This window comes from Alligator sinensis, unplaced genomic scaffold (genome assembly GCF_000455745.1).
Source record: "Alligator sinensis unplaced genomic scaffold, ASM45574v1 scaffold1059_1, whole genome shotgun sequence".
In the NCBI taxonomy this organism is placed as follows: Eukaryota; Metazoa; Chordata; order Crocodylia; family Alligatoridae; genus Alligator; species Alligator sinensis.
Genome location: NW_005842103.1, coordinates 1,400,164 through 1,410,527, shown reverse-complemented (window position 1 = coordinate 1,410,527; position 10,364 = coordinate 1,400,164).

Genomic DNA, 10,364 nt, shown 5'->3' with positions numbered 1-10,364 from the left:
AGAACCACCCCCAGGAATTTATGCCCGCAGTAAAAGCACTTCAAACACAGAACAAAGTTAATCTCAACATTGTACGGTTTTAAGATGCAATCATGTCTGGTTTCAAGTTTTACCTTATCCCTATATATCAAATTTAGCCTAGCAATAATATAACACCAGAACTGCACTAGCATTCATAGCTGTGCAAAAGCAGCAGTAACCGCACTGATATTCTGGGGTCAGCAATGCACGTGCTGCCCTGCTGTCACACGCACTCATTCACCGTCGCTCCAGTTCTCTCCCTTTGTAGACACTGGGTGCGTCTACACGAGACACTAACTGCACCTAATAACACTGCACAGGGCAAAGCCCGTGCGAATACACTACTGCACAGTAGTACTAAGCTATTGAGCACTTAGCGGCGCTAAAAAGCCGTGCTCCAGCACTACTGTGCAGTACCACCAGTTAGCGCACATTGATTTAGTACTTGGTTATGCAATGTGCAGTAACTATGGTGCATTAATGAACGTGTAGATGCACTCACTTTGGCCATGTCTATATGGACTCCTTACCTGCCATTGAGAAAAGAAGCCCTGTCCACCCCACCCTGCTGGGGTCCACCGGAGATGGGTGATTAGACAGCGGAGGCAGTTTAGGAACGGCCCCAAGCAGCTCAGAGGAAACCGGAGCGCAGAGGATCTGCGTACAGACCCGGGACATACTTTTGGGGTCACTTCTGCACGACCTGTAGGTCTCTAGGACCCCCACGCTGGAGCAAGGGTTTGCTGCTTGTTTTGGCTGTAGAGCCCCGGGCCCTGCAAAGATGCTCTCATAGGATGAATCCTTATTCCTGCTTTGGCGCTGCCAGGTTTTGCGCTGCTTTGAGAAAGCCAAAACCCAAGACAGGCAGTCAATGCACAGCCAGAGCTACTGCCAACCCGCTCCCTCGAATGCACTGCTCTTCAGGCCGCCCCGACCTCTCCCCCCACACACACGATGCAGCGGGACACCAGAGCTCTCGCAGAGATCAGCAAAGCCACTAAGTATAGGAACTGGGCCGTTTCCAGCTGCTACTTCAAATCCTTGGTAGTTTAAGCCATGCCAGATCTCCCCTTGAGCGTGAGGGATGGTGCATCTTTCCCCAGCACAGACCGTTTGAATTTCCTGAAGCCCAGCCAGTACTGATTTAACTTTTGCTTTCAGACTACTGTTCATTTCTGTAAATAATATCATTATTCTAATCGGGGTCCATTTACATACCTTTCAGGCAGCTGTTGCTGTGCTGCACCAGCTGGTAACCTGTAATTAGGCAATGCAGTATAATATGGCCTTTTATTTCTTCTTCTATTACAGCATGACAGCAGAAAAGGCCTCCGATTCTGTATAGCACATTTAGCATTTAATGGGCAAGGTAATTGGTAGCTAAAGTTGACGGGCATTGTTCGGCAGTGTCTCAATATTAATACAGCAGCAACGACAATAGTGCCCATTGCTTAACTGGATTAGACATATTGCATATGGGCATGTAGCTATGGGCATGGACTTCCCAAACCTGGAGCCCAGTCGGCTGGCTGGATGGTACTGCATCCATGCACCCATTTCCAATGGTGTCTCATCGTGATATCCACAATAATAACCCCCATGGGATTCTGTGTGTTTAGTGGTCATTAACTGAAGTGGGTGGGATGGAAGAGGAGGTGAAGATGACGGGGTTATCTGTTCCCCGGGAATCTAACTGATGCTTCCCAAAGTGATAGCTGAAAAGGGAACCAGAGCCTGTGCACCCCAGTATCAGCCCAATGCCCCAGTTTCAGCGATGAGAAAGTATGCTGGCTGGGAGACATTCCCAGTGCACGTACAACTGAGACCAGAAATCATAGACATCTTAGAAAATTCAGGTGGGAAGGGAGCTCAGGAGGTCACATCCAGTCCAGCCCCTGCTCCAAGCAGGACCAGCCCCAACTGCATCATCCCAGCCAAGGCTTTGTCTAGCTGGGTCTTCAAAACCTCCAGGGATGGAGACTGCACCACCTCTCTGGGTAACCTGTTCCACTTATTTGCTACCTTCCTAACGAAAGAGTTTTTCCTAATATCCAACCTCAACCTCCCGTGCTGCAACTTGAGCCCATTGCTGCTCGTGCTGTTGTCTGTCCGCACTCCCGGGGAATCAATCTTTCCAAAATGAAGAAGAAGAGACCCCAGGGCTTCCTAGGCAAGGATCACAGGGAGAACAGACACGGTCAAAGGGGGTGGGCAGGGAGGAAAAGGTCATTCCTAAAAAATGATGGGCTGAGGTGCTTCCCCTTTTGATTTTCTCACATTTCTCAAGTGCAGGAAAACCCAGGGGCTGCCTTGCAAAATAAACACACCTGATGCAGGGCTAATCCGTGTGCAAACCAAGTGAATGTAAGAACAATCAGAGAGGATGACAAGGTGCTCTTTTGACCCTGGTTCAATCAGCGAGTAATAAATATTCTTTGGCCACTTCCTGGATGAACAGCTGCTGGTCCCATCACTAGTCATTGGGTTATTTTTTTTGCAGGGTGGGCGGGATAGCTCGTGTCTGGAGGAGAAGCCAAGGCCTAGCCATGCACGCGGCTGTCGTATGACAACGACAACCGCGCTCAGAGGAAACGAGGGGAAGAGGGACGCACATCTCCAAAGAGGCCGGGCAGCTGAACTCTCTTGCCCGCTTTGCTGAGCCACAGCTCGCCTGGGGTTGCTTCCCTCCAGCCTAGCCCTCTTTTAAACAACGGTGTGCGGTTTTGCAGACCCTCAAGCTGAAAGCGAACAGGAAGCAACATTTCACGTCTCTGCGGCATGAAAAGTTTGCTTCCAAGATGACGTTATTAGGCTGTAAGTTGTTCAGACAAGGCACTGCACTTCCGTTAAGGGGAAATCCTAACCCGCTTCCCCTTGGTTGGGTGACAGCAACCTGGAAGATTCGCAGCTTTACCGCTAGTAGCTAAGCCGGGTCCCTGGCTATGAATGTGCCTTCCCCTTTCGGTGCAGGACTGCAGTTGCTTCACCTGTTTTGCAACCAAAGAGCCCATGACAATTCTTGAGAAATGATTCAAAGGGCTTTGAGACAATATCCACCTTGTTCAAATTAGCAGACGTTCCCCAAGACACAAACTGGTGATGTTTGTGAAAGTCCCACAGATTTCAGCAGCATGTCTGGAAAGCACCCAGCTGACTGTGGGCACTGCCATTAGCAAATAATTATTGCAATAATGTGATTTACTCCAAAACTTGGCTCTGAATAAAGTTTACCTTTGCCGTCAGCGTGAAGCTTTCTGGGAATCGTCTTGCTTCGGAGCTGGCTCTAGCCTCCCACCACACATTCGAAGTCAAGGGCTTTCCCATCAGCTTCCATTTGCGGACTCCAATATTTTAGGCTTCTGGACTGGCACAGGGAGAGTCTCCTGCGGAGCATCAAAACCTGGCGGTGTCAGAAGATCGTCAGCCTTCGGGCTTGGTGCTGCAAAGAGCGCTGCTGACACCTTCAGGGTGGAAAGGAGGATATTTCCCCAAACTGAGTCTAATTAAGATTAGGAAAAGGAGAGTGAGACCCCACCCAGCACCCACTGACTCCCTGCAGGGGGGCTGCAAAGAGGACAGAGCTGGGCTGGTCTCAGTGGGGGCAGATGGCAGGACAAGGAGCAATGGGCTCAAGCTGCAGCAAGGGAAGCTGAGGTTGGATATTAGGAAAACTCTCTCACCAGGAGGGTGAAGCACTGGGACAGGCTCTCCAGAGAGATGGTGCAGTCTCCATCCTCGGCGGTGTTTAAGACCTGGCTCGACAAAGCTTTGCCTGGGATGACATGGTTGGGGCTGGTCCCACAATGGGACCATCGCGCCTCGTGCTAGCACGGGGATGAGTGGCTCTATAAATACAGGAGCGAGTCTGAGAAATTGCACCCCTGCGTGTTGGCCATGAATGCAGTTTAGAAAGGACCATGTGCCGCTGTCCTCACTTTGCCGGCAGTTTGCTTGTGCTCATGGAAATCACTCGCAGAGTGCGGTATCGTTCAGTCCGGTCACAGCATCTAGATTCATAGATTGTAGAGTCAGAAGGGACCACAACGGATCATCGTGTCCGACCCCCTGCCCCTGGCAGGAAAGAGGACCGACTATATGGAAAGAGGACCGACTATATAAATATATATATCTAGCCCAAGATGTATGCTACGTGAACTTCTTTATGAATAAATCCCTTCACTAAAGCAACCAGCCACCCTAATTTACCAAGCCAGCCCGGTGTTCAGCAGCAGACCCGGGTCGTGTTGTAAACACGTGGGTTTTGTCCTAGTATTGGCAACTTGCCCCTTTTCTCACAAACACCCGTGTTTAGCATGGTATGGCCACGTGTTGGGCTAGCATGGGTGAAGACATGCCAACGCCGATAGTCTGAATGCCCAGTGCCCACTTACAGCTGGATCACCCCGGGGCAGGCTTCATCATGAATTCAGAGCAAGACTTGAACTCAAGGCCTCTTGCCTTGGCTTTGGAGGGGTACATGCACTGCCCCACACCTCGCAGTGCTGAGCTACAGCTGGATGGTGCATGATGCCACTCTGACGGAGCAAGGTAAATATAAATCGAGGTATTAGTGCTAAGGCAATGCCAGGCAATGGCACTTCATGTCATTTCCCCCCATGGGCGTTGGGTAGCATGCTCTATTTCCCAGCAGGAGCCCGCGGCAGACAGCCCCTAACCACAACAGTGAATTAAACAGAGGTCAGGAAGAGCTTCTGATCTCTGTGGGAAAGCACTCAGAGCTGTGGGGAGAAAAGGAAGACTAGTCTTAATGAAGAGCTGCATTGGGCACAACAAAGAAAACCATCACCATTGTCATCAGGCATCGCGTGCAACGTCGTGGTGGGTCTGATAATACACCAGCTCCACCCGTCTCTTCCTGCCGTCCCACCAACTTTTCTCCCAGGACCCCTCTCTTCCAATAATGTCCTTTCACACCTCAAACTTCACGCATTTTTGTAGTCTTCCCATGGGTCTTCTCCTCAGTCTGCACCGTCACTGTCTTCATGCATTTTCACTGCCCAAACCACGTCAGCCTCGTGTCTTCCAACTGAGAATGAAGGAAATCTCATGAAACGACATTTGCCCTGCAGTGGAGTTTGTATTACTCTCTACCTGGAATCAGGGTAGCAGCAGAGATGCTCTTATCTCAGGTCAACCGAGTGTTGGACAGAAAAAATGACAGAAAAATGGCAGAAATGACAGAAAAAAGTCTCAAAGCATCGACCTTTAAAGCCATGCAGAAGCTCAAAGTGAATTTTGAAGGCTCATCTTGACTTTTTTGATGGTCTCCCAAAAAAAACCCCAAACGTATCCTTCATAAAACACAGGATTCTGGAAAACAACATTTTTACAGAACTTAACCTTCTAGCTGAGCCACCCAAACTGTCCCCGTTTCAGTATCATCTAGTTAAATACTAGTTGCTTAGGTTGTACGTGCATTTGCTTTCAGGTTTACACTGTTTGTCCTTTTTGGATGTGTGAGAGGCCTTGGAAGAGTTGGAGGGAGGAGGCTGGTTTGGGGGGTTTATTGGATGGTGCATTTATGAGCTGAAATTTTCCATGCTGTTTCCAAAAACACATGTAGCAGTTCTGTCAAAATGCAGAGTTTTCTTTAAAACAAAGCATTAAACCCCATCAAATGATTTCTCATCGATGAAGTAGCCTGTATTTAGGGTCCTGAAAATTGGCAGCTTTACCCATAACCCACTTCGAAAAAGCAGTGCACTGTAGCCCCAACTCAAGCCATAATAAGCAATAGAGACAGCTTGTCTTGAAGGGGACAATACTCATAATAGCGATGTGCTACATATTGCACATATTTCCATTACAATGACCTTAAATAAAAGGATACGCATGCAGCATCATACCTCCTTGTGCTTCTGAAAGGGGCCGAGACTTTGGATCCACTTCTGGGTACTTTCAGCCTTTCAAACCTTTGCAAAAATCCCGATTCTTAGAGAAATTAAACTCGATTGTCTTGAGGAACAACAAGGCTTAATACATGTTTGCAAAGCACGTCTCATTCAGGCCAAGCTCTGAACGCGACCTGGGGTCTGGTACGTTCACATTCGCCACTCCGGTGAGGACCTGCGTTACCGGGTGCAACTGCTACTACACAAGACCGAAAGCTGCTCAGATCCTGGCCATCACAGTCTGAATCACACGACTTTAGGACATTTAGGGGGAAAAAATTGTTTCCAATCAATCAGGTCAGACTCCAGAGGTGAGATGGTAATTACTTGCCTGCCATCTCGTGGCAAAACTTTGCGTGCTCCCAAATCATGCAAAGCCTCTGGCATCGGAGAGAGACATCACCGGTACGTACCGACACCCCCAGCTTTCCTTCCTTAGGGCCGATAGAAAGGACAGATTTTGTGCACAACATAAAGCCATATCACGAGCTGATAGAAGGGAGGTTTTTCTGGGTAACGCCTCGTCATCCAGCAAAAGAACTAGGGATAAGATTTAAGTAGCTATAATGTTATAGTGATCATTTCCTCATTTTTATGAATGGTGTGGATCTCTGCCTTCTGTTGTACCCGCTCTGTGCATTTAAAAGCCCACAAATCCAGCTGTGACTGTACTGTATGTCCCCAAAGAGCCTGCAGCTGTATAATCTGTGAAATCCTACGAAACATGAACTTTCATTTCTACCCAGGAGAACTATTACAATCTTTTCTCTGATGCCTGATGCAGGGGGTTGTGCCCGAAAGCTTGCAAATAAAGAATTTTTTTGTTGGTCTAATAAAAGATATCATCTCTACTACGAGTCCTGATTGCATCTGTACATATATTTTTAATGCAGGTCTCCCTTTCCTCAGTCATAGCAGGGATGCTCCTTACATGTTGGCGCTCGTGGATCTGTATTTTCTGATTTATCCTCAGGAGCGATTCTCTTCCTGCACCTTTGGTTTCTCTCTGTCTTTCATGTTGGTTTGAAATCTGTGTTTGATGCTTAGCATTTGAACTACACAAGTTCATTGGGGGTTTTTTTGTTGATTTTCTTGCATTCGTCGTAAAGCTAATAAAACACTTCAACTCGCCGTGCTTAAACAGAAAAAAAACAACCCAGCATGAATCTCGGCGTCTCCTAGCCACGTCTTGCAGCGCTGCCTGCTTCTGTTTGCTTAAACATCCAAACTGCTGGGGAAAGAGAGCAAGCTTTGCAAATCCGGCTCTGACTCCCAGCGTAAGACTGAAGCGCCCTGCTTTTGTGACCCGAGTCGTATGACATGATGGAAAGAGTTGATGCACTATGTGGTATCTTTAAATATTAGTTGGCAGATATAAACTGTGCATCAGATTATGGAGCTCTACCCTACCCAGTGAACTGTGATCATGCCCCCATACAATATTGTATGGTATTAAACAGGGATTAAATGAATAGGGGCTCTGCAAGCTAAAACATTTAACAACTACATAGGCTTTCTACAGAATTGTTAACCTACAGGACTTCACATTGACTGTTTGCTTGCTATATTATTCTAAGTGCTCATTAAAATAAGCCATCGGGCACATATTGTCTATTAGCTTCATCAGGCAGGGACCCGGCAGTATTGAAAACCGGCGACCCAGCTAGGAGAAAACTTGAACTCTGTCCCCGCAGAGTCTCGGCTCCAGGCCCTGGGCCCAGAAGTGCTTCGTTGCAGCCCAAGGGCTAACTCCTGCCCTGCTAACACGGGGCTGGATCGTCAAGTGCATCGTTGCTGGATTTATCATCTCTCCTCTTTCACCAACAACAGACAGAAGCCAAGTCTGTAAAAGTCGCTCGTAAACCTGTTCTGCCTGCAGAAATGGCTTTGGGCAGATGCGTTGACGGAGGGCAGGCACAGGCAGGGCTCCAGTGGGAACGGAGAAGTAGACGGGTTGTGTAACGGGACTTGGTCCTACCCGGTGCTGAGCACTGCTGGAAGGAGCCGTGCATCCCATTTGTCTGGTGCTGCCCTGGCTGGCTTCAGTCTCCCCTCTCTGTGACAAAATACCCAATGCAACCTGGAAAATCAAATCTTCCAGCGTCCACAGGAAGCCAGAAGGAACTGCACCTTAAGTTGGGGGAAATGACTATGTCACTTTGTTTCAAAAAGCTGATAAGAAACAAAAATGTGTTTCATTTTTCCTGATTTAAAATTAAAAAAAAAAAAACCAAAGCAACCACTGCGAAAATTAGCATTTTCCAGCAAACAGTGTAGACTTTGATGAAATGGCATATTCAACAAGCAGACAGCTTTGGAGGTCAAACCGTTCAGCTGGCTCTAGCATCCTCCTGTAAGAACCAGGACTCGTGGTAGTGGTGATCTCTTGTATTAAACCAACTAGATTTTTGCAAAAAAATTTCTTTAATTGCAAGCTTTCGGCCACAAGCACCCTTCTTCATGCATTGGAGAAAAGACGTTAAAAAGTTCTCTTAGATAGAAATGAAAGTTCATGTATCACAATGAAAGTTCACGAGTTAAAGGTGTGGTAAAATCTCCTGTTTGGAGCAGTTTGTTTTATTCAAGTGAGGCTCAGAGAAAAGCTGGAAACCTGCATAAAATGAACTGTGCCAAAGAGGAGATTTTACCGTACCTTCAACTCTCCTATGAAATACGAACTTTCATTTCTACCTGGGAGAACTTTTATACCCTTTCCCCCTATGCCTGCAGAAGGGGGTTTGTGCCCCAAAACCTTGTAATTAAGGAATTTTTTTTTTTTTGTGCAAAAATCTAGTTGGTTTAATAAAAGAGATCCCCTCTACCACGAGTCCTGATTGCTTTTCCCCCTAGACCAGTACGGCTATGAGCTGGATGCTGTGCATAGGAACAGCACAAGACCTGTTTGTGTCAGGGAGTCTTGGGGGTCTCTGGAAGGGGAAGGACAGGGTGACCCTAACCAAGCAGGGCAGGATGGCGGGTGACGGGTCATCTCTGGCCCGCAGGCCTTCGTGCCAAGAAAACATCTGCTCTCTACGGTGCCTGTCCCTGGATGGCTTTTCATGGCGAAAACCCACAGAAACACAGGGGCTGACAGAGCGCGCAGATGCATGCTCTCAGCAACAGCTGAGCTGACGTGCATCGCACTAATCCCAACTGGCGACGGCCGTGGCTTTAACTAGCACAGCATGACGGGCCTGAGACGTGTGTCTGGTAACTCCTGGCCTTGCACAGCGATACAAAGGCCCGTGCAATGCTCGCTGCCCGAAGCAGCTCGTTCCTAATGGGACCGCAGCCCTGGACACGTTTTAGCTGAAACACTGTCCAACTGTTGTGCAAGAGTTTACTAGAAACCGATGCCAATTCTGTCCATTTTTACCCTCGTCATCACTGAGGACGATGATAGATTGGGAGAATCGAAATTAAAACGCTCCCGTTTGATACCCATGTCACAGAGCCATAGCGCAGTCGAGCCGGCAGGGACCTCGGGAGGCCTCACCGAGTCCAGCCCCCGGCTCGAGGCAGGATCAGCGCTGCCTCGACCCCCGTCGGGGTGCTCGTTTGTGAGGCAGCGCTTTCTGTTTCATCATTTCTGAATCGACACTTCCCAGAACATCTTGTTTCACGGATATGTGGGATCTTTGGACATTTTGTCCCAATGGGGAGTGGAAAGCAATTCCTGAACATTCCCAACAAAAAGAAAATCCTGGCTGCAGAACAGGATCGTTGGGCTTTCCTAGAAGGCAGGCGAGCGTCTGAACCGGCCAGAGCCAGGTGCTAGTGCACCAGCATCACGGCCTGGCTGGCTTGGGATACGGTCCGTCCCCCGTGCACACCCCTCCCGGTGCTAGTGAACCCAGCATGCACCAGACCGATGGTGCTTAGCAAATACGTGCAACACAGCAGCCCAAATGCCCTCCCCATCTCCCACAGTGGGAAGCCGAGTAGGACTGACAGAAGCAGAAAAAATTCTGCGTTACTCTTCATGGGAGAAGTCCCAGCAGCGTAGCCTGCCTGGGAACACGAGCAGGCACATCCTTGGCATAAAGGCTACCAATGGGTCTGAAAGCAGAGCCTGGAGAACTCATCCAAAAGCAACCTGAGAGACTAGTAGCACCTCTGGGACACATGTGCACTGGTCTACATCCAGCCAAAGAAATTCGAGGGCTCTTCTGGCAGACCTGCCCCACCAGAAAATGTCTCGCGGACCCATAGCAGGGCGGTTCACACGCATGGTCGAGAGCAGCCGTGCGAGGTGCTTCCGGGGCATCCTCCGTGCATCCTTTCCAGGGGGTGTGCAGAGCTAGCGTCCTTGGCGGCGAGAATAAATAAAGGGCACACCTATCCCCAGGCTCCAGGATGCTGGGTGTCGTGCATGCCCATGGAGGGCATGCTCAGCTCGTGCAAAAAGGTGGTCGTGTCTACAGGGAAAGA